At 32.0% G+C, this 27,127-nt stretch overlaps 1 pseudogene; it reads left to right on the top strand.

Annotated features, from left to right (window-relative positions):
• The first annotated feature begins 2,021 nt into the window (after window positions 1–2,021).
• The window catches only part of LOC148755125 (small ribosomal subunit protein uS2B pseudogene), a 79,546-nt pseudogene continuing 54,440 nt past the window's right edge, over window positions 2,022–27,127 (top strand).

Raw genomic sequence — 27,127 nt, 5'->3', positions numbered from 1 at the left:
GCAATTTTGGTTGAGATTTTTATTAATTTCAGGTAAAAACATTCTGATACATTTAATTAATCTGACTTTTTTTTTTTTTTTTTTTTTTTTTTTTTAATGCCAATCGGTTTCTCAAGGTGAGTTTCAACGGACTTTTCTATTTTCCTGGAGTCTGCTTCATTAGAAGCAACATACGTATTTTCCATTTTTCTTCTTCTAACACTGTCATTTTTTATTGATATATATTTTCAATGTTAAAAGCAAATGACTTTTAAGCTATTATAGGCATTTTTATCTCTATACTACCTCTAATTTATTTCCTCATCTGAGAATAGGGATATTGCACCTCTCAGAGCGTTATTGTGAAGAGCAAGATAATGACAGACATTCTTCACCATTAGTAAATTGTCTTTTCATCTTCTGATTGTGAGAAAAATATTAGCTTAAAAAGTTTAAAAATGTTTATATATTCAAATAAATCTTGATCTTAGAGCTTTTTAAAAATACAACCACTTTGAAGTAAACAAATCTTTTCTGCTGTATATTATCTGCCAAATGCCAGCATTATACTGACACATGAGTAGTAAATGTACAATATTTATATGGGTCTATCATTAGTAAGGTAGAGAAATTCAAAGAAAATAAATATTTACAAGTTCTGACTCTACTGTGTTGTAAGTAACATTTCAATTATATGTCTATAATAATACAAATTCAATGATGCTTTCTCAGTTTAAGGAAATGTACTTATTTGTCAAAAAATAACAAAGTTAACCCAATGTCTCCAGACAGATGAGACATTTTATTCTGGGCTTTCTCATGGGTCTGTATTGGCTGGTGAATGCTTATTTCAATGATAATATTTTCTCACATAAAGTTGATATCTGTCTATCTCAGTCTCTCTCTCTGTCTCTCTATGTCTCTGTCTCTATTTTTTTTTCTTTTTGTATAAAATAAGAACAATTTAAGAGTTTTTACCTTGTAGTATAAAAATAATTGTTTGTTCATAAGAAAAGCATTTGCAATATTGGCAGTACACTGATGTATTGAAAAAGCAATTCAAGTGGCTGCTCAAAGCCTGTTTCTTATTCCAGTTATTCTTTATTCACCCTCCCCCTCCTCCGCAACATACACACACACACACAACACGATGCAGTAAAAAATAAATGAGAGAGGATATGGTATTTATAGAATGTATGCTATGAGGAAGGCATTTTACTTGGTTTCCAGAGTACCACATCTCATTGTAAGCCTCACTCACCAACTCAGTTGAATGAGTTAATGTTATTTCACTTTCACATGTTGGGTGTGAATTATCCTTCCAGGTAAAATTAAGTGAATGCCTCATAAATGCTCCCACACTATTTAAAATGTATACTCTTATAACACATTAACAATATTATTCCAACAAAAATATATTTACCAACCACAATTTCTGTGCTAAGCCACATACAAAACTTTTCATTACCCCTTTTAATCTTCACAGCAATCCTATGAGTTAAACACTACCATTACTATTATCATTACCACTATTATTTTCAATATTGTGTTTAATGATGAGGGTTAAGTAAATTGTTTCAATGGCCGGTTAATAGCAGAATTTGAATTTAAACATGCCATTCAAGTCTAGAACCTCAAAATTCATAAATAACCCACTAATTTACCTCACATTTTATCATCTTACAAGTAGATTATTAGCTATTTAAATACAAATAAATGTTTTTCATATGCATTCTTTCAGTACATAGTCTATTGCTTACATTTTGGTAGACTTTGTGAAATGTTTTTACATAAAATAATATTTAACTACATATTTTAGAAAGCTTTGCAATACACTGAAATTGAATGAGTAATTAAATTCGACTGTGGCAAGATTATAAACTCTAGGGGTTGCAATTCTACATGTCTGTTTACTGTATCCCACAAGTTCAGAACAGTGCATCACATTTGGCAGTCAGTTATTTAATAATTATTAAATAGGTGGTTAAATGGTACTCTAATAGAATGAATATAAGTACGCAATATAGAGTGATACCGGATGCATGGAACAGAATGAGAAACTAGATTTGGAGAAGGGAATTCAACAGCTGCAGCAGAGAACAGAAAGGTGCAAGCTGGAAGAGGTGCAAGCTCACCATCACACTGGAAATGCTGGCGGTTGCTGCTTCTGCTCCTACTCAGTCTGTGTTAAGTTCAACTTCTGATTCAGAGTTTTTCAAAACGCATAGACTGATGAGATAGTACGATGGTACTCCAGGCGTCACAAATCATGACAACAGACGAGCAATGAAATGGCCCTTTTGCTGAAAGAAAATAAAAAAAAGGTTTGAACAGTTGTGAACATAAAATTTAGTGTTTTTAACTTTCTTTAAATTATTGTGTATTGCTTGAATTTTAAAGAAAGTTATTTGGAATTTAAAAAAATGAATGGGTGTTGACGTCATTTAGATTTTCAACTTTCTCATTGACTTTATAAAATGCAATCACTTTATATTTGGTATTCATGCTGCATGCATATGGTTTCTTTATTTTTAATTTTAATATAAATATGTTGCTAAATTACTTATCAAAGATTTAAGGTTTTCTGGAAACATTGGAATAGATGGAAAAGATAGATATGAACCATAGCAGGAATTAAATAATGACCAATATGTCTAATTTTTCTTGAAAATTTTGAGCTACATAAAAATGGGCTGTGTGATAGGTTTCTAATTAATATTTGGTTCAAATTAATGTCAAGATATCAAACAGGACAAGATACCATTTTAGTGTACACGGTCATTCAAATTGGAATTTTTTTTGCCATTGTTTTGCTTCTGTAAGAATGTAAAACCTTTCTCTTTTGGTAAGGATTTTAAAAAATGCTAAAGCAGTGACACTAATATTATTTAACTTAGCTGCTAAGGAAGTAAAAAGGCCCAATATTACTGTTATATTAAAGTGCTTAACATTAAGAATTTTGTTGTCATCGTGTTCTGTTACTGAAATTTTGCGTTTAATAACTGAATATAGTCTATGCATTGATATTTTATATAGTGGAAAACAAAAGCTAACAGAAAGAAGGAGGAGGTCATGGGTAACTGAGTTGATTCAAGAAATAAAATTTAAGTAATATCTGATCAATGGCAGAAACAATTCAAATGATTGAAAGAAATATATAAGTATATACACCACTCACATACACAAAGCAGGTTTGATTTCTACTGCAGTACAAAAGGCTATGAATAACTTCATGAACTTATAGAAAATATTGATACATGAAAGCTTCTTTTACTCTACATAATTTATTATAGGTGTGTAAACAATATATTCCAAAGATTATTTAAATTAATGTATTACATGTCAATAATCTAATAAGTTATGATCTTATTGGTTGATTTTGTGTCTATCAAATAAGAATGTGACTAGAACTTTTCAAGTCTTTGTGTGTATACTAGAAAACTGGGCTTCTGAGTTAGAACCAGGTTGGAGTATCGTTGCTGCTCAATAATACCCTTGTAAATTCAGTTTTATAAACAACACTTCCAGTTCTAAAAAAAAAAAAAAAAAAAGTATCTACATCTACATTTTAGAATTATGAAAATTAAATCAGTTAACATAAGTAAAATCAATTACCTCAGAGTACATGTTCATATATGCATTTTCCTTTCTTTTCCAAGAATAATAGAATTATGATGAAATGCATACTTGTTAGTTTTTTGTTTTCTAATTTAACAGGCAAGGCAGAAATTTAAGTATAGTAATAGAAAGCATTACATTTATTTCAAATACACAATTTCTTTCTTGATAAATCTATATTATAGACTAGTGGAAAGTTATGGTGTTTGACACAATAAACCTGGTTAAGCTACTGTATTTACTAATTAAATATAATAGAAACTTGAGAAATCACATATTCTCAATGTCTGAAAAATGCAGCTAACAACACCTGCCTTACAACATAATCATATAACTTCTTCAATATGTGTAACATGAAATTACTAAATTTAAAAACGTTTTAAGAATCGTAACATTGCTATTAATTTATCCTTATCCTAAAATAATTTAATTTAAACAATTTATTATTTTGGTGATTTTTAATCAACAATTACATAAGTAAATGTATTAATAGGTATATATGTCAATACTGAAATCAATGTCAACATAGGTTTACTAATAGAAAACCATTCACAGTTAGGTTGTTTTTAAACATTTGCCATAATTAAAAAAGAAAACCTATTTAAGTTCATCATTGACTTGAAAATTTCTTGACTACAATATACTTTTTTAATATTTCCCTTCAAGATAGAACTCCAGAAATGTAAGTACCATGTGTCAATCAAATATTTTATAGGTCCCTTTATCAATATACTATATATGCATTTGTATTAAACTTAGATTAAATATTCATCAAATAGCCTTCTAATATATGTACTAATATATGTTTATGTTAGATAATTCAAGCTAATTGTAAATTAATGATTTTGAAGTAAAGATCATAGTATTCAGGTGAATATTTTCAGTCCTATAAACGTGGGTTTTCTTTTTACATTTGAAGAATTATTATCCTAATTGAATAGTACATAATGTACTTGATAGAATAATTATGTATATATCCTATATTCTTGACTTGTCATAGATAGCTGAGAAGCATTTTTATTACTTTTGTGCATTAAATTTGGAGAAAAATGTATCCTTCTTTAAAGCTATGGGAAATGGTATGTGATAAGTTATAAGCTAAGTAGCTGTGTAAAAATATTTATAAACACTGGCTTATAAATGTCAGGATAATGAACTACCATTTTAACTAAAATGTAGTTTTAAATTTTGCCTATTTTATTTTATTCTATTTCATAAAGTAGCTCCCAAAACACTAAGGCAACATACAACAAAACATTATTTGATTGCTCTCTATTACAATGCTATTCTGACAACAAAATGTCATTCAATAATTGAACAATCATTTTGAAATATGTTATGAGTAATGCAGAAAGTACAGAGATGAGTAGTATGTTTCCTCAACTTCAAGGTGTTCATTAGTGAGACAGATGCTAACCAAACCTATTCTATTGTGGAGTAGAATTAAGTAAATGCTATGAGAAACATAAAACATCTATACAGTGGCACAGAAATGAAAGCAGTTAACTTCCCTTGGAGAGGAATATGACAGCCAATTTCAAGATTAAAAGCTCGGTTAAGAATGAGTTGAAAAAGAAAACAGATAAATCTAGCTAACCCCATTGAAATAACAGTTAGTGGAGAGTAAGTACTCCTAGAACCCAATGCAGGTTACACAATGGTCTTTAGCTTCATGAGTGTTGTAACACTTTTCTTCATCCTCACAGGGATTTCAGTGTACACCTGAAGAAGTCCCAAGTACTACTAACCTGATGTCATTTAAAATTAAAATTTGCTGCTATTTCATGAAAAATATATATTAATGAAATTATCTTTCCTCTCAAGTTGACCATATGCCTTCCATCTTTTATCTAGCTTATTACATGGTAAAATGGTATCATGTCAGAGCTATACTAGAACAATTGATGAATCTATTCACTTTCTCTGATCTCTTTATTTCCTGTTTTTCCCACTGTTCCTCTTCTAATTTATAACAATGACATGGCAGTGTCCTCTGGAAGTGTGTTTCGTAATTTTTTATTTAAAGTTTGCTGGGGTGACAATCGTTAATAAAGTTATATAGGTTTCAGATGTACAATTTTGTAATACATCATCTATATCACATTGTATGTTCAACACCCAGAGTCAGTTCTCCTTCCATCATCATATATTTGATCCGTTTTGTAAAGACAGTTTGCATTTTTTATGGGATGGCATTTCTGGTCAGTGTGTTGAACTGAGCTTCCCCCTGTACCACCACCACCCCACACAGCACTCATACAAACACACGGAGATGCTGGCTCAAATGTGAGAAAAAATGTCTTAGATATTTATTAAACAATGCTTGAAACCAAAACAGAGAACTAAATAATTAAGGCAGAAGAACAATTATTAAATTTAAATTCAGATAGAAGAGATAGAAGTGAAACCCTCTTAGTCATTGGAGTAGATATTAGTCATAACAAATGGGGTCTGATTGGGCTCTGAAATCTGCAGGATAATATCAAGTTCCTATTGTTGTGCTATTTCTTTTAGCAAAGGTACCATCTTTCTAATTATTTTTAAATAGCTCCCTGCCATCCATTTCACCCACACTATTTATAAATCTACCATATTTCTACCTATTACTTGACAAATGTTCCCAGATCATACTGCCTCTTCTGCATTCATTAGGTTAGTTTAATTTCTTCTACTATTTCAACAATATCCTAATTGGTCTTCTGCATGTTTGATTCCTTCTATAGGATTCTCTGCTTGGCCATAATAACGATATTTTAAAACATAAATCTAAACAAAATTCTATGCTCTTCCTCTTTCCTTGTATTTCATGGCTCTTGGTTACCCTCAAATAAGTCTTATACCTTTAACAGATACATAACATCATTCATAATCTCATCCCTTCTCATTTCTACAGTGTTCTTGCATTCTTCTATTTCTTTCCCGATTTTGTCTATATACTATGGATTTACAATTATAATTTTCTTTTTTCTTCTGTGCTCTATTCATGAATATTTCTGTGCCTCCATTACCTTTAGAGTATCCACTCTTGTGTTTTTATCTTGTGTACCCTTGTCTCCTTTTACAAAAGATTTCCCAAGCATTCTATGTTTATTAGGAGGCCTTCCTCCCTTTCCAAACAATTCCCCTTTACTGTTTCTGGAATGTATCCTCCCATTGTTTCCCTAGTATGGTGAAAACACCACTATTAAGGAAGTGACAAAGTTGAATAATGATTGCCTATTTTCATGGTTTTCTCCCTCACTCTATTTCTATATCTATTGACATAGTGTAGATATTTCATTGATGTCTATTGAATTAGTAGATGAATTGCATTGTTGTGAGCTGTATTGGGAGAGGAAAGTTTTTAAGACCTTCAATTTATTTATTTTCTCTGGGTCTGTTTATTAATCAGTTAATTATAGAACACTAAATTAACTGATCTTTAAGGCCCTTGTATAGTTCTTGAAATGGCCTACAAACTACTTCAAGTTCTGATTTGATCATTTTTCTGACCTCATTCTATTCATCTCTCACTGTTTTAGCCATATTAGTCTTTTTTCTGCTCCCCCAATACAGCAGACATGCACCCAACTTAGGACAGTTGTACTACTTAATCTTTCAGATATACATGCTCTCCACATTACCCATATGGCTAACTCATTTCCTTCAAGAACTTCTTATTGATATCTACTGTAAAACCTAATATATTTTATAATTAATAAAGACTAGGATAACTATAACAGATTCTATTTTTATTTTATTTTTCTTTATATCACTTTTCTCCTTATAAAACAATATTTCATTTTTCTATTTATTCTGTTTATTGATCATTGCCTAACATCTCCTGCTGGAATGTCAACTCTTTGAAGACAGAAATCTTTGTTGTATAGGAATATATTCCAGGTATGTAGAAAATTTTTTATTATATCAATAATTACTTGCTGACTACATTAATACACACAATGTTTAGTTCTATGAGTAAAGTCAAAAACTTAGGCTGCATTTCAAAAATTTACAATCATTTGAAAACCATCATTCTGCCTCATCTATACTATTTCAATTTAAAAACAACTCCCACAGCATCCTCCCTTGGCATTGCATCCTCCCCTGGCATTAGAAGTCAAAAAATACAGCCGCTGCTTTTTAAAAAATAATCTTTATATAGTCTTACTTTTGTATCCAGCTTTGCTCAACTTTGTTTCCTCTAAATTCTAAGTGAAATAAATCAGAAAAAGACAAGTACTTCATGATTTATCTTTTATGTAAATTTAGAAAAAGATATTAAAGCCAACCATTAAACAAACCAAACAAAAACAGGCTCATAAGGAACAAACTGGTGGTTTCCAGAGGAGAGAAGGTTAGAGAGACGGGTGAACAAGATGAAGGGGAATATTGTCAATAATAGTCTGATAATTTTGCGCACAGACAGATGTCTACTAGACAGTGTGGAATTCACATTGTAATATCTATGAATGTCAAATACCTTAATATAATATTATATGCCAACTATACTTTAATAAGAAATAAAATAAACATATTTCATCAATTTATTAAATTTGCAAAGTCTATCACAAATGCAAATTAGAATGAGAAAATATCCCTCATCTCCTTAGTTAGAAGTGATTTCTTCCTATATAAAACTACTAAAGCATTTATTAGTATTATTTATTTTATTTTTAGTAATTAAAGCTAATATAAATTATAATTGTGTAATGACAACTTATTTTATTAACTGAACTACAACTTTCCTTGAGTAATTTATACATATGTATTTATATTACATTATATGTACATAAATATGTGTATGTATGTATATATAATTTGCTTTGTTGTTTTTCAACAATTACATAAAAATATACATTAATTATATGGATTTGACAATGCATTATGTAAAAGACAATAAATTATATATACCACATAGCCCACAAGGAAGCAAACTTTTTATTATTTCTGTAGTTTTCTTTTTTTTAATTGTCAAATAAATATATCACTTTAGTTTGTCTCCATGGGATGGAAAAAACAAGAAAATTACTACTTGCAATGAGTTAAAAGTAATTAGGTTGCTGCTAATTATGTTCTATTTTAATGGCTACCAATCAAAGATCCACTAAAGCTCAGTAAGTTCCTGTGGAAGGTTAATGGCTAAATAAATTAATTCGATTTATTTCCTAATTCAAACTGAAAATTCATAGGGAATTTTTCTATTTTCTGTTGATTGAGGAGCAAATGTTCCAGTAACAATTCTTATAGCATACTAATGATACAGTAAATTGAGAACATTTTATTTTACCTTGAAGTCGCTTCTGGAAAGTTTTCATGTTCAAAACTTATGTTTAAAAAATAAAAATAATTCTATTCACCTTTGTATAAAGCAGTCATATTGAAACAGAGCACTTCAGTTTTCATAAAGAGATATATGCCTAACATGTTGTCTACTTATTTCCCCAATAAAAAAAGACCCATATTCAGCTCAGATTAAACTTGATATGCAAGGTGGATTTGTATAAAGTGTTATTTACCATTAACCATATCCAACTGTTATTCATTCAATACTTAGGTGATTCTATATATGCTTTAACTAAAAATGAGATTCCTTCCCCCAAATTATAGCTCAGGAGAAAGCTTTTATCTCCTTGGTTAAATTTATTACTAAGTATTTTATTGTTTTAGATGCTACTATTAATGGGATTGTTTTCATTGTTTATTTTTCACGTAGTTTCTTGTTAGCGCTGAATAATATTCCATTCTGTATATATCTATATGTGTATAGATAGATGTCTTCTTTACTCTTTCATCTATTGATGGACATCAGGTTGCTTCCACATCTTGATTATTTTTAGTAATGCTGCAATGAACATACGGTGCATATCTCATTTTGAATTTTTGTTTTCTTTAGATAAATACCCATAAGTCGAATTGCTGGACAATATGACAGTTCTATTTTTGATTTTTTGAGAAATCTCCATACTGCTTTCAATAGTGGTGACACCAATTATAATCCCACCAACAGTGTACTAGGAGTCCCTTTTTTCCACATCTTAGGCAGCATTTGCTACCTATTTGTTGCTTTATTGAGGATAGCTATTCTGACAGGTGTGAGGTGATATTTCATTGTGATTTTAATTTGCATTTCCCTGATGGTTAACAATACTCAGCCTCTTTTCATAGGTCTGTTGGCCATCTATGTGTCCTCTTGGAAAAATTGTCTTTTCGAGCTGTCTGCCCATTTTAAATTAAATTATTTGTTTTTATAGTGTTAAGTCATATGAGTTCTTTATATATTTTGGATATTAGCCCTTTATCAGAGGTGTTGTTTGCAAACATCTTTGATGCTCTTGTTCCATTTTCTCCTGATTCCATTTTACGACAATCATATTTTCTTTTTCATGAAAACACCAAAACTAACCTATAAGTCACAATGACATCATCATTGCTAAATACAAATATCAAGCTTGAAATTAAAACAGACAGTATTTGAAATGCTTTTTTTTTTTTAAATGTGTCTCCAAGTCACCATTCTCTGCTTGTTTCTTTCCTACCTTACTTGCTACTCTCAGTCTGCTCCTTCATTCACATCTGACATTTGATGTTAGTGCCCCATGGCTTAGTTCTGATACCTCATCTCTTTATTAAAACTCACTTTTATCATTTCATTTTCATACATCCTTGTACTTCAAATAGTACCTAAAACCTAATGGCTCTTAATTTAATATCTCACTGTAAACCTCACCACTAATTTTCAAATCTGTATCTAATTATACAATCAACATTTCTTCATGTCCAAGGCTTCTCAATTATAACATCAAGAGCAGGCTCCACATTCCCTATCACACTGTCACACTCAAAAACCTGACCAGCAGTATATGACTATGCTTTATTTTGGTTTCACATATCAAAAAGTTTTTCATCATCAACCATTGTCCTTCTCTTATCCCTTACAATTTTATCAGTTTATATTGCTGGCATTAAATTTGAAATATGTATAAAAGCAGCCATCATTTCTGATGTGGGTTATTACAATAGCCTCCTAACTAGTGTTATTCCACATCAGTACTTATATCCGTGTAGTTTATTTCAGTCAGTCAGTTTCTAAGTTGAAACTTAAATCAGATCATAACACATCAAATCCTCACAATGGCTTTCTACTTCAGAGCAAATGTCAAGGTCTTCACAATGATTTACAGGGGTTTATTTTACATATCCTCCCTCTCCTGTTTTCTTTCTACTTCTCTCCAATCATTCCCTCCATTATTTTCTCTTCTAGAACACACTGCAATTCTTTTTCTTCCTAAAAAACTGTAGACAATCTCCACAATTGGACCTTTGACCAGGCCCAGCCATCAAACACTGAAGCTTTCCCTTCAGATTTCAATGTGATTTATTTCCTTACTTCTTCCAGATCTTTAACCAAATGGCACCTTTTCTTGTGACAACTCTTTCCCCCTACAATTACTAGCTTTATCATGCCTTATATTTCTCTATAACACTTATCAACATCTGATGAAGTACATATATGACCCATTAAATTCTTTACTGCCTACTCTCATTCCTGGAATATAACATACATGAGGTTAGGCATGTTTATAACTTTTTCTGATGTAATTTCTTGGCTTGGAAAAGTGTCTGGAAAAAAAAAAAAGTAGTGAAAAATGGTTTTTGACTGAAACTACCAAATATTGTCAGATAGTCTTTCAAAGTAATGCGCAATAGGCAAACTCCTACTGAATGAATATGAAAGTACCGGTTTTCATCTCAGATTTATCTATGTTTTACATTATAAAACTTGTTTCTTTTTGGGGGGAAATTGACAAGTAAAAAATACTTATTTTTACTATATCATACATCATGAAATTAGGACGTATGTCAAGAATATTTCCATTTTGTTTCTTTTTTGATATATTTATCTGTTCATTTGTTTTTGTCTCACCTTAGACTAACTTTTGTTCCTTTTATCACTGATTTTTAAGAATTCTTAATATATTTAGGAAAATTCGTATTTTGGCTTGGGTTGTGTTGTTCATATAATTCCATTTTTATTTATTTATTTGTTCATTATTTCTAATTATTATGCTGTCAATTTTGTATTTTAACTTATTATTCTTGTTTATGATCTTCTGAGTTGTGTGACATTCATAAAAAATAAGAATCCCTTTAAATTAAAATCTCAAGTGAGAGAGTAAAAAGTTTATTTAAAAATAAACATAAATGGATTGTGCTGAACTATGTTCAGTTAACGTCACAATTAAGGTAAGTATAAGAACCAATGGCAATTTGTAAAGAACTGCCTATATTATCTCTTCAATTTGAGAGAGCTACACATATTGAAGTAAGATAAATATCTATCCTATTGGTTTTTAAATTATCATTTTTTTAATTTTTCTAGACCCCGGTTACTTCTAACAATTAGCTACATTGTTCATACTGATGTATTTATTACATTGTTCTTCTTGAGTGGTTATGGGTAAAAAAAATTACAAAAAAATTCCATTATTTATGGGTATATCTGTTCAAATATTATAGTTTGCATCCAGCTGCCAATAAAATTAAATCAGTTTAATGTATCATTGGAATTGAAGATATGGACATTTTTAGGAAAACGTCTATTTCCTTTTTATTTTGCAAGTATCTGAACTGCTTGCCTATCGGGATGAAGGAATCCTCTATTTCATTGTGCCTTTTGGCAAGGTGAGCATCTTTGGACATCATGATGAATATTGAAGAAGAAAAAATCCTAGGTTGGACATCTCTATAAATTCAGACATTTAAAATCAGATATTTGTCCAAGAATTTGTAGTATAAGTATAAGCATTACATTCATATAGAGGAGATACAGGGTTTAACTGATTTAGTGACTAATCTAATATTACAATGTTATACAGTATAAAGTAGTCAAATAAGACTTGAACTGCTGCCCAATAGTTACAAAAAATAAATTTCTTTTAGTATTCCATGTTATTTGGGCTAAAATCCAAAAACAATATACTAACCTAATTCTAGTATTTGAATGTGGATGAGAGATTCCTTCTTTCACAACTACATCAGAAAAAAAATAAACAGAGACCTATAAGATCACAAGGAGGCAGCGATACAAAATCTGCATTTGAGCTCTCCAAACAGAATAAGGAAGGACATTAGATCTGAGAGAAAATGAATTTGATATAATGAAACAAAAGAGGAAGGCCAGTGAGGCAGCAGAGGAGCAAATGGGGTGTAGGTAGGGGTGTGGGTGTTATTATAAGGAAACAGAGAATTAGACAGAAAACAGATTTTCTAGTCATCACCATTTAGTTTATATGATTTTTATATAAAATTGATTTATAGCTATAAACATATTTGATATTTTTATTTTCTTATGAGAGCAGCAGCAATACAAATCTATTGAATCATCAAAGGTAGTGGGCAAGGTTGAAATAGACAGACTATGAAAATATTACTTAGCTCTGTATTTGACTCAATATAATAATAAAAATAGATGAATGCTGTATATTGGATAAATATATTCCTTCAATTCTTTCTCTATTATCTTTTGGGGAATAAATGAGTAATTGCATCGATTTATCATTAGCATGCTATTAAAGCTGTTTGACAATTTAAAAAATATTTATTGCACACAGCAGTAGGAATGGATAATAATTTATACAAGGAGATTTCATGGATATTAAGCTGATAAATTGTATTGCTTTGCTGTCATATTCTGAATTTTGTGATTAAAAAATACCAGACTTTCATTATGAAAGACAAGTTACTATCACTTAGTGACTTCGTACAAGTTCTTAATTTCAGTGCTAATTTAAAATGACTCCATTGTCCAGTTACACAGAGGAGGGGTAAATAAATGAGTCACCTTGTTTCACAATGTGAGGAAGTGTCATCTTTGATATTATCAGTCTCTGTGTTGTGTTAGGCAAGCTGATTTTATGTGCTGGAACAAAACCCATGGTTCATAAACTCAACAGAGGTGAGTGAGTTATGATAGTCTTGGAAATATGTTAATGAAATTCTGCAAACATCAGTATGGTACATTAGTCTTCATCACATTTGGTTTATTAAATACACAGATAGATGGGAGGCTGTCATGTATGCCAATTGTTTTACTTTTTCAAAATGACCTAAGGAAATATAAAAAAGGTTTTCTTTCTTATTTTCAGCTATTATAACATCATGTGTAAATGATAAAATTTCATAGTTTGGTGATTTAGAGTGAGACAGTTTAGGATTTTGTCATCACCATGATTTAATATTCATCAAGAATCTATAATAGGTTGGACACCACAGGGGGAAAAAAGGACACTGCAAAGACACAGTCTCTGCCTTTAATTTATGTTTGCTTATTTTCTCTAAAGACTAGAGAAAATATAATGTTTGCTTCACAGTACACATATTGAAAGCTGAAGTTTTCCATCAGAACCAATGGGGCTTAAACCACAGAAAGGACTACACTGATCTGTTCAAGGCAAAATAGACATTAAAATGAAGCAATGCAAATAGTAATAAAATTCTAATGTTGAGCTCACTGAAGGAAAATCTTGCTCTATCAAGCTAATTATATGAAAGTTCAGTTTTTAAATTAAAATTGAAACACAATTTACAATCAAAATTTGTTTTTCTTCTGGGTAATATATAACAGACTGTATAATCAATTTAGATTTTGGATCTGAAAGGTGTCAGTAACTTTCAAAATATAATGTAATATATACCCTAAAACATTGTATCAAATGCATCCTGTATACATATGCTAGCTCTGGGACATACTGTGTTTCCCCGAAAATAAGACCAAACTGAAAAAAAAGCCCTAGCATGATTTTTCAGGATGACATCACCTGAACATAAGCCATAATGCATATTTTGGAGCAAAAATTAATATAAGACCCAGTCTTATTTTCGGGGAAACACAGTACCTTTAGTATATTCTTTATATTATTGTCAAAGTAAAGTAACTCAAACACAAATTCATTTTTAATTTCAAACATAGCTTCCATATTTCTCTAGTGTCTATTCCTTCCTGTGGCTGCAGCCACTATATCTATATCTATGTCTATGTCTATGTCTACGTCTACGTCTACGTCTACGTCTACGTCTACGTCTATCTATCTATCATCTATCTATCTATCTATCTATCTATCTATCTATCTATCTATCTATCTATCTATCTATCTATCTATCTACCTACCTATCCATCCATCCATCCATCCATCCATCCATCCATCCATCCATCCATCCATCCATCCATCTATATAGTTTACTAGAGTACTATACACAGAGGGTGCCAAAAAATGTATACACATTTTAAGACAGGAAAAGACTATTAAAATTATAATAGTCAATATATACCGATAACAAAAGATGAATACAAGTTTGACTTCTGCAATTACAAGAGATGCTCAAAGTGGTTACCATCAGCATCCAGACACTTCTGATTACAGCAAACTACTACTTGGGCATAGATAACATCTCTTAAAAACTGTATACATTTTTTGGCACCCCTGGTATTTGTATGTAATATCATCCTTTGTCTAATTTACATCTCTCATATAGGGCAGGTAAAGATTATGTTTTATTACTAGTTCTTTTATAATGGACCATTATACAAGTTCCTCAGGGGAAAGCTCTTCATTTAATTTGTAGTTATTCAATTTCTGTGATGATTAGTATCATGATTGTTATTCCTAATTTTGGTATCTCTTATTCCTGGTCTTAATGTAATTCTGTACATTCTCTAAACACTTAGGGTTATTAGCTGGCTGTATAAATATATACTATTTATCTTTTTATATATCTACGTAGGCATATATATTATATATACATACATATATATTATATATACATATATAATATATACATATGTATATATGCATGTATTTATAAATTATAAATATTATAAATAGTGAGGAAGACCCTTTTAAATATGTATTTAAAATTAAAAGTTAAAGAAATGCATGTGCATCAAGAAGATTTTAAATGTAATAAAAATAATGATTCTAATGTGAGACTTACAGAATGTATAAAATTAATTTTATTAATTGCATTAAAATGTAGAAATATTTAGAAATGTCAGTAGGATTCTTGTAATGTTTCAATGTCTTTCAAACTTCCTACATTGCCTTTAGGTGAATGTAGAAATTAGCCTATTATTTTGAAGAAATTGAAATGTAAGTTGTTTTTTTTTAAATCCATTTAAAACCAAATTTATCTCAACAACTGTCAGGTAGTTGAACACTAATATTGTAGAAGGAAATTTTAATGTTACTAACAATGTATCAGTATCATGCGCAATCAAACATTTGGTAATACTACATTTCTATGTTTATATACTAGATTACTATACAAATATTAACATGTGTGGAAGCCCTTTACTGAAAATAGAATATAAGAAAATACGTCTTTAGTGAATTCCAATCAGATTTCTGTGCATTCTACTAGAAGCAGTGCATATAAATATAGACCATTAAAGTTATACTTATCTGAAAGCAGTATCAACTTCAGAGTGCAAAGTTAACCTCCACTTTCAAATATTTGCATTATCTCACTTTTAATGTAGGAGATAATGATTAAATATAGTGGATTGAGCCAATTATTTACTGTCTGAGAAAAGGTATCATTGCTATTAAAAAGGAAAGAAAAATGTTATTGAAAAAACAACGAAGAAACTTAGAATCTGTGTAATTGGGGCTACTCACATGACTGAAAATAATTCCCACATTTTGAAAATTTCAGATATATTGTTAGTTTGGGTTTACTAGCACATGGCCTGTAAATTCTTATTCTGTCTTTCTTGCTGGGGTGGAAATTTGAAATCTACATTATACCATCAGGATGGACATCTTCAGGGCTTATTTTCTGATGTGTGAAATACGATGTCACTAAATTCAGGGAAAATGATTTTCCAGCAATCGTGGTGGCAGAGGTGTTCAGTTGTTCATAAGTATTCAAGGTATTTTCTGTTACTAAATATGCAGATTCCAAACAAGAAGACAAGGCTTTTGTACGCTGGTCGTTGTATTACTGTGTTTCCCTGAAAATAAGACCTAGACGGACAATCAGCTCTAATATGTCTTTTGGAGCAAAAATTAATGTAAAACCCGGTATTATATTACATTATATTATATTATATTATATTATATTATATTATATTATATTATATTAATTATATTATATTATATTATATTATATTATATTATATTATATTATATTATACCTGGTCTTATATCATAGTAAAATAAGACCGGGTATTATATTATATTATATTATATTATATTATATTATATTATATTATATTATATTATACCGAGTCTTATAGTAAAATAAGACTGGGTCTTATATGAATTTTTGCTCCAAAAGACGCATTAGAGGTGATTGTCTGGCTATGTCTTATTTTCCAGGATACATAGTATGTAGCTTCAGTATTTGATTATCTGGCTAACTGGAAAATTCTGTTAGCCACTTAATGTCCATTAATAAAATCATTTTTTCTTTAACTATCAAGAACGGATTTTACTATTTGCAAGTATGTGCTCTAGGAAAAAATAAATAAATAACTTCAAGAAATTGTTGCAAGTAATAAATGTTCAAGGATCATGGATTGCTTATCTGACTTGGTGCAAATCCAATACTACAGGATAAAACATTGAGAGGCAAGAGCATTCAGTTGTGAATATTATTTAAATTTTCAAATGTGCTCACCTGAATCATAGTACCTGTGGTGCCAAGGCTTTGACATACTAAGGGCTACTTCAGATTACACCAACAGTTTTAATGATAAAATATGGCATTCTGTTTTTAAATTCGTAGCTTAACACACACTCATAGAAAATGGAAAGAAATGCTTATGATGTTCTACTCCCTTACTTTCTCCAGAGTGCTGGTGATATAAAATATCAAATTACGAGTCTGATTTTCTAAGTTCCTGAATTATAAAACAATATTTTTTAAGGCTTTTCCGGTCTCTGTGTGAAAATTTCAGAATTTGTTGGAAATAAAGATGACCAGCAAATGAGGGGAAATTTTGATAATACCAAACCCACAGAAAATTCTGCACCAACAGAAGCAGCTCTTCTTCTGCTCATTGAAGCTTAAAGACCTTGTATCTTGTTACAAAAGTAGCCTGACAAAGTAAGTGTTCTCTTCATACGCCATCCTCACTACCACTTGTTGTCTACAAATCCAGAACTACATCATATACCACAAGACTAATTGTAAATTTTGTAAATTCACATTTGAGACAAGGAAGCCTACAAAACAAAAGAATACAAGCCTTGCAGTTACACATATAAAGAAAACTTAGATATATGTGTAAAAATGCATCCCTGAGCTGCCAGGAAAGGAAATGGGGAGTATCATTTTTATAGGTTGAATTTACAGATGAGTTCACATTCTATATATTTTGTTTGCTGTGCTCCCACAAACGTGACAGTAATTGATCAATCACTAAGTGTTGACAATAACCTGACTCAATGGGGTTCCACACAAAATGAACTTGAAATGTCAGAAATTCCTTGTCAAAATGGAAAGATACGGCTCCAAGTCTACTGAAGATAGAAATGCTAGACTGGATTTAAGTTGCCTTCTGTGCTCACCTACCACTTACATATGTTCCTGTATGAAGTCAGATATCAATTATTTTAACAAGCATTGAGACATTCTTTACTGAGGAAAGAGTAAGCATCCTATAAAAATATTTTCTGACTGTTTTCTAAAGATCAGAGAAGTAGGTGATAAATGCCAACAATATGCACTGCTTGCTTTGAATAAGGATGATAAGATACTTGTGTTGCATAATTTCATACCATTTCTATACTACCAGAGGTAACCTTCACAATAACTAGGTCTATCTCTAACCAGAATAGAATGATCTGCAAGACAAGTTGGTAGAAATGAATTAACCATTGGTTCCTGTGAAAATATAATTGGGTACAAGTTGTCTAATTCTACAACTAGGATTGCATAATAAAAACAAAAAACAAACAAACAGGAAAAAAAAAAAAAAAAACATCCTAAAAGCCTTGTAAATAGTGCCCTGATTTGAGCCATCACACTATAAAATCTGGACCCTTGACTCAAATTCTAGTCTGAATCATTCATACTCTCAGTGAGTCCACAGAATATCCTTGAGTAAAAACTATGCAGTCTGTCGCTCTAGATTATTATAATGTGCAAAGAGATATTACTTGTATCTCACTGAATATCTTTATCTGCTCTGAGGATTATTTGATCTTTGCTGTCTTTTTATCAAATATAAGCCACAACTGAAACAAATGATAGAGCTTTGATGCTTGGTCACATTTTAACCAAAGGATGTAGAAATCTTTGTAGTTTGGACTCATGGCACAGAAATAAATGAAATAATGGAATGGAATATTTTACAGTCCTAAAATATAGGTAAAATTTATTGATAGATAGACAATAGATAGATAGACAGACAGACAGACAGACAGACAGACAGACAGACAGACAGATAGATAGATAGATAGATAGATAAAGGTGGTGAGCACAGCAGACAATACACTATAATAGTTTAAGCACCTTTCATAAGTCATAATTCTAACTTTTCCTAACAGATATGTGCCATTTACCAAGGTAACTCTGTGCTTGGTAAAGTTAATGATAATTTTTCATAGATAATTGTACATATTTTTTCTATATTATATTAATTACTAGGGCTAAGAATGACACTTGTCATGGTGGTGGCTTACAGGTTTAAGGTTATACATATATTTGCTCATGTCCATCTCACTTATCAGTTTCTTATTAAGTAATAGAAGTCTATTTAGAATTGTACATTCTGTATTCCCTTTGTATATATTTGCTCATGTCCATCTCACTTATCAGTTTCTTATTAAGTAATAGAAGTCTGTTTAGAATTGTACATTCTGTATTCCCTTTGGAGTTTTTACAAGACCCAGGGGCACTTGTCTTCAACACTGCCAATCATGTGACTACCAGAAGTAAGTCTAATTTAAAGTTGGCATGGAGGTGCTCTGGTTTAAAATCATTCACTAGCTTGGCAAATAGCAGCTCAGAGCCTATTACATTCTTTTTGAAAGTTATTGATTAGGTTGGTGCAAAAGTAATTGTGGTTTAAAAGGTTAAAAATAATTGCAAAAACCACAATTATGTTAGTACCAACCTAAGAGTACCATCAAAAGCATCAATCTCATTACACAATGATTATGTTTACTGTTGTCCCATACCAATTAAATATTTCATTAATCCCATCACTGTACTTTATCTCAATCAATAATAGGTATAATCTTAGGTAATTGTGATGTGACAATTTCCAGAAACTACTGTAATCTCAATCATCATCATCAGTGGGTTTATTATTGTCTTAAGTCAGGTGGGAATCCAATTCTGAAATCCCATCCTGAGGGCTTGCTTTATGAAACAGCCCCTGCTAGCAATTTTCTGAGCCTGGATTCCTAAATACACAACCGTGCACGTAGACTAAATGTCCAGACTATATTTGAAAATACAAGTAAGTAAGTAAGAGTAAGATAGTAGGGATGTGAGACCGGAAAAGATACAAAGAAATGTATAATGAAGCATTATTACTCTCCTGATTATTGCTTCACGATGAGCCCTGAAGAAATACAACTGTTTGCCTAGCAGATACTGCTATATGGGCATTTGGACAATCTCCATGACAAACTGTCCGGAGTTGTTCAATGAAAGAAAAAAAGCAGAAATAATTTATCTGCCTGTAACTAAAGCAATTACTAATATATAAGCCAATTTGAGATGTCAACAAAAACTAAATATATACAGAGTAATATATTTAATTAACATTAGTATCAAAGTAATGTTAAACCTTTTCTAAAAGTCATAAATGAAGGTCAGAATAAATGGAGATGTAAAGCACTGTGTCGAATGGTGAAAGCAATATTATGAAGACATCAATTTCAAAATGATTTATAAAAAATAAATATTTATGCCTATGTATAATAAAGTCACTTTATATGTAGTACAGGTGGCTAATGGAAAATAAATTCAGATATATTAAACCGCCTTTTTTTTTTTCTTAAAAGGCAAATGTACCAATGGGAATGAACAAAAAGTTCAGATATGTATTTATATATCTCTATGTATCCATGTATCTATATATTTATCTATCTGTCATCTGTCTCAATTCTAGAATAAATATGGGGAAATAAATAAGTGACAAACTAATTTACCATATCATGCAATGAAAGGTTTAGTAAAGGACTTTTAGAACAATATCTATCTCTCTCTCTCTCTCTCTCTCTCTCTCTCTCTCTCTCTCTGGAGAGAGAGAGAGATAAAGCACAAAAATAGTACAAAGAACTGATGGATTTAATTATAAACATACCATATGCACATTTTAGTAAAATTTATATACAACCTCAAAAACCTATGAGGCTAATGTCTAAAATAAAAAACAAACAAAACAACAGCAAAAATCCTGCAACTCACCAAGACCTAAAGCAGAAGAAACAATAGAAAAATAGAGAACATATATAAACAAATAATTCACAGAGGACAAAACTCAAATTACACAATTATAACTAACTAGTAAATGGAAACAAAAATGTGACAGAACATTACATCCATAATATTTTCAAAGATAAAACATTGGACAATACTTTTGGTGGAACTGAGAGAAACTCTGCATATCTAGTAGAAATGTGGTTGGTGTAGTAATTATGGTGAGTAGTTGGGTATACTCAGTCAAAATCGTGTCATGATTGAGCAATCTTTTCCCAGTATATATAGCCCAGAGTAATTCTTACACATCTGTAAGATAAAATGTGCCACAACTTAATTTTAGTATTCTTGTGGTAATTTTATTTGAAATTTGTTTAAATTTAAACTTTTATTTCTGAACAAAGACATAAATAGTAAATATACCCTGTAGAATAAAATGCAGCAGTCAGAAGAAATAAACTAATGCATGTACTCTTTTTAATGTAAACAGATAAAATAAATAGGTGTATGCACTCTTTTTAATGTAAGCAGATAAAATAAATAGGTTTTATATTGCTAAGTCACTTATGCTTTTCAAAATTGCAGACTCCCAAAATAATGGTTTACAAAATTCAAGGATATACATTAAATGTATTGGAGATGCATGTGAGGTTATGCAAATGACAAGGAGAAAGGGGAAAAAATGAAATGTATGAATGAAATAATACATAAATAAATAAAATATAAAGACGAAAGGACAATGGAAGAAGAATATGTACCTTAACTGAGTTGTATGTTTAACTCACTTCTCTACAGGAGGCAAACAAAGAAAAAAACAACAAAACAGTACAATAAGTCAGGAAAGCAATTATAACTAGGTGAGAGATGACTAAGGAAATTTTAACTAGCACACAATTGTTAACGGCATGCACATTTCCTATTTAGTTTGAAGTACATAGAAAGTCACATATATTGCAGTGTGTAGCTGATAGAGGGGTTGAGTTTAGCTGAATTTTGTTTTTATTTCCAGCATAACCTTTGCAAAATGTGATAATTCTACTCTTCATTAAGTTTGAAGATTCAGCTTTCAAATAGCTCATTCAATACTTAAACAAATGAATAAGAACAGTATAAACAATAAAACGTCTGTAATGTGTGGTTTTTTTTTACAAGATTTAAATTGTCAGGTGAAAGATAGTTGTTACTAACACATTGAAATCATTTAAAAAACACCCTTCATTTAAATAGTTTACCTTCAATAACATATTGTAAAAGAAGTGTTGCAGAAATAACATTTCAATACAATTTTCTTTCTTACTAATCTTTAACTAAAATCAATGGGTACAATGTAATCCTAGTTTTATCCCTGGACTTCTCAGAATCAAGCCTTATGTGTCCCATATCCTTATTCTAGGTCAAGATCAAAAGACTGCAATAATTATCAAAATCAGTTTCCTCAATCACCTCTCAGTTAAAAAAAAGCATCATTTTAAGAAATTGCATTTATGAATAAATTGTTATTAGAATAAATACACATCCATGTGTTACTGCATACAAATGTAAACATTTTTGAGGTTTCATTTATAAATTAAAAGCTGAAATATTTTGTTCATACACGTCTTTCAGCAACCATTGTGATGGAAGGTAAGTTATTAAATAAGCGTCAAAAATAGATTTACAGTCAAGATGGCAGATTAGGTAAATGGGGTGTTCACCTCCTCTAAGGACCACATCTATGACAATTAAACCACAGAAAAAAAACATGATTGAGAAATGTCTGAAGTTTACCTGAACTGAAGCCCTACATCTATGGACATATAGAAGAAACCAGAAGATTGGAAGGGGCAGACGCACAGAGCGAGCTGGTCCCACACTCACGTGTAACCATTAAAAATTGGGAGGCATATCTCAGCTGCGGAAATCTCCTCCCCAACCTCAGGGAGGGAAGATCCCAGTCCACGGTTCCACTGCCAGGGAGAGAACTCCCCATTCCAACTGGCTATAAAAATCAGCAGAGAATGTGGCTGAGAGACAGAGGGTGGCTGACTCCCAGGAGCTCTTAACAGAACCATGCATGGACTTTCTGGCTGATGGACTCACTCATTGTGATCTCCAGTGCTGGGGCAGTAGCTTCAAAGATGCCAGGGACATAGCAAGAGGAACGGAATTGTCTAACTTCAGGGTGAGGGCTAATGGGACAGCTTTCTCCCGGACAGAGAAGCTGATGGAAGACATCGTTTCTTTGTTGAGTCTACCCCTTCCCTGTGTGTTGATGCAGGCAGATGCTATATCTGAGTCTCCATCCAACTGGCTATCAACTTTCATCTGCCCCACCCTGGAGAGTCTCTAAGACCCTGCCCTAGCCAACTTTCAGGCACATTTAAGCCACTTTCATTGGCTTTTTTTATATAAACAGCCTGCCTTGGCTCATGCTGCAGATTTTTCTAAAATCTCTCAAAGGTTTACAAAACCCAAACAAGCAGCATCTGGTTTCATCATGTCCTGTATCTCTGGCTGAGTAGCCTTAGTAATGCACTAGTGACAGCTGGCCTCAGTTCACTCCTTGCCCTTTCAAGGCACCTCCAAGCACAGTGCAGGTAATGGCCATCTCTGGATTGCTCTGTTGCTCATGCCAGGTGGCCCAAGGCAGGGCACAGACTATGGCTGAACTTGGCCTGCAGTGGGTTCCCCTCCAATGACATCTCGGGGCTTTCAGGCCCCATGGCCAGCTTCAGAATGGCCCTGAGCTTCACCTGCCACCTCTAAGAACAATATACCCAGAGGGCAGAATGGGGCACTAGAGCCCCACCAGAGCAAACCTTGCTCTGTAGTGTCAGGCCCTGCATAGCAGCTCCTCCACTGTAGTGACAGCCAGTCTTCACAACCAATCAGCCTGAGGGTCAATACCTCCCATTGATGTACAAAGAGTGATCAAGTCTCAATTACAACAGGAGGGCACACACAACTCATACAAGGGACAATCCTGGAGCACCAGTCTCTGGTGACCATGGAGACTGCACCACTGGATACCACAGGACACCTACTACATAAGATTACTCTGCTAAGACCAGGAGACACAGCAGTCCTACACAGACACAAACACTGGGAGACAGACAAAATGGGGAAACAAAGAAACATGTCCCAAGTGAAATAACAAAACAAAGCTCCAAAAGAAGAACTAAACAAAAAGGAGACAAGCAATCTGACAGACACAGAGTTCCAGACACTGGGTATAAGGATGCTCAATGATCTCAGGGAGAACTACAACAAAGAGATAGGAAACAAACAAACAAACAAACAAAAAATGGAGGTAAACAACATAAAAAATCAGTCAGAAATAAAGACACAATAACTGAAATGAAGGATACATTACAAGAATCAACAGTAGATTAGATGAAGCAGAGGACTGAGTCAGCAATTTAGAAAATAAGGTAACAGAAAATGGCCAATCAGAACAGCAAAAGAAAAAAAAAAAAAGAATCCCCTAAAATGAGGACAGTTTAAGGGGCCTCTGCGGAAACATCAAGTGTACCGACATTCACATCATAGGGGTTCCACAAGGAGAAGAGAGAGACATCAAGGAATTGAAAACCTATGTGAAGAAATAATGACTGAACACTTTCTTAACCTGGTGAAAGAAATAGATATACAAGACTAGAAAGCACAGAGATTCCCAAATGAAACAAATCCTAAGAGACTTGCAGCAAGGCATGTCATAAAATGCCAAAGGTTAAAGAAAAAACGAGAATCTTAAAAACAGCAAGAGAAAATCAATTAGTTACCTACAAAGGAGCTCCTATAAGACTAAAAACTTATTTTTCAACAGAAACTTTGCAGGCCAGAAAGGATTGGCAGGAAATATTCAAAGCGATGAAAAATAAGAACTTACAACCAAGATTATTCCATCCATCAAAGCTATAATTTAGAATCAAAGGACATGTAAAAAACTTCCCAGATAAGAAAAAGCTAAAGGAGTCCCTCACCACCAAACCAGTATTACAAGGAATTTTACAGGGACCACTTTAAGGCAATACACAAATAAATAAATAAATAAATAAATAAATAAATAAATAAATAAATAAATAAATAAAATTTAAAATTAAAAAATAAAAATATGAATAAAAAATGGCAATAACTACATTTCTATTGATAATTACTTTAAATGTAAATGGATTAAGTGCTTCAAACAAAAGATAGGGTGGCTGAATGGATGATAAAACAAACAAGACCCTTATATATACTGCCTAAAAGAGACTCACTGTAGATCAAAAAACACACACAGACTGAAAGCAAAGGGATGGGACAGACATATCATGAAAATAAAAATGAAAAAAAACAAACAACAACAAAAACAACAACAGCAACAAAAACACAACTGTAGTAGTAATACCAGACAATACAGACTTTAAAACAAAGGCTATAGCAAGTGACAAAGAAGCATCTAGTAATCACACTTTTGGATAATTATCCAAAGAAACCTAAAACACTACTTCCAGGGGACATATGAATCCACATGATCACTGCAGCATTGTTTACAATGGCCAAGATGTGGAGGCAGCCTGGGTGTCGGCTGATGAATGAATGGATAAAGAGTAGGTGGTACATATATACCATACAACGAAATAGTGCTCAGCCATGGAAGGGAGTATGTTCTTGCCATCTGCAGTGGCATAGATGGACCTGAAGGATATTGTGCTAAGACAAGTATGCCAGACAGAGAAAGACAGATCAATGTGATTTCACTTATATGTGGAATCTAAAGAACAAAACAACAACAAAAGAAAAAAACAGAAACAAACTCATAAGAGGTCTGACAATTAAGTTCGCAAACTTGTAGCAATGATGTCACTAAACTTTTTTTATATCAGAGCGATTATTCATTATGAATTTATACCAACTGAACAGTTAGCTGTTTGGAAGTTTACTATTTGGACGTGCTGAAAAGGCTGCATGAAAAAGTTAGACGACCTGAACTTTTGCCAACAATTCATGGCTCTTGCATCATGACAATGCACCAACTCACATGGCACTGTCTGTGAGGGAGTTTTTAGCCAGTAAACAAATAGCTATATTGGAATACCCTCCCTACTTACCTGATTTGTCCCCCAATGACTTCTTTCTTTACTAGAAGATAACTAAAATATTGAAAAGAAGACATTTTGATGGCATTCAGGACATCAAGGGGAATAAGACGACAGCTCTGATGACCATTCCAGAAAAAGAGTTCAAAATTGCTTTGAAGAGTGGACTAGGCACTGGCATTGATACATAGCTTCCCGAGGGGAGTACTTTGAAGTTGACCATAGTGATATGCAGTAATGAGGTATGTAGCACTTTTTCTAGGATGAGTTTGTGAACGTAATTGTCAGACCTTGGAGCTACAGAGAACATTTTGATGGTTGCTAGATGGGAGTTGGAAATTAGTGAAAAAGGGGGAGGGATGAAGTTGTACAAATTAGTCATGGGGATGTCGGGTATAGCATAAGTAATATAATCAATAATACTTTAATAACTATGGTGTCAGATGGGTGTTAGATTTATTGGGGTGATAGATTGGAGCTTGTTGGGGGACAGGGTAAAAAAGATGAAGGCATTAAGTAGCATAAATTGGTAGTTACAAAATAGTCACAGGGATGTAAAATAAAGCACAGGAAATATAATAAATAATGTGATAGCATAGTACATTGTCAGACAGTTGCTGGACTTACAGTGCTCACTTATTTTGGTATATAAATGTTGAATAACTATTGTATACACCTGAAACTAATGCAATATGTATGTTAGCTATATTTTAATAAAAATGTTTTAAAAAACTCTAAAATAAAAAACAAAAATAAAAAAAAAATAAATATGGGTCAAAATAGTCTAGCATGTGCCTATATTCTTGTGGACAAGTAAAATCTGAAACATGATTTTCTTGGGCCTGCTTGGATACTCTACTCCTAGCACTTGAGTAGATCCACTCTAATAAAATGGAAGATTCCAAATAGGAAACTGTTGAATTCCCTTAGGAAAATTAATTTAGAATAGATGTAGAATTGATGTCACAGTTAAATAGCATATGACAGAGTAGATCAATATGGCTTTTGCGTTTTTGTTCCATATCATGAGTTTCTTTTCTAAATATATTTGG

This window comes from Rhinolophus sinicus, chromosome 16 (assembly GCF_057876585.1).
Source record: "Rhinolophus sinicus isolate RSI-liver-muscle chromosome 16, RSI-T2T, whole genome shotgun sequence".
Classification (NCBI taxonomy): Eukaryota; Metazoa; Chordata; class Mammalia; order Chiroptera; family Rhinolophidae; genus Rhinolophus; species Rhinolophus sinicus.
Note: the sequence above shows the minus strand (reverse complement) of the source record. Positions and strands in the feature narration are given on the sequence as shown.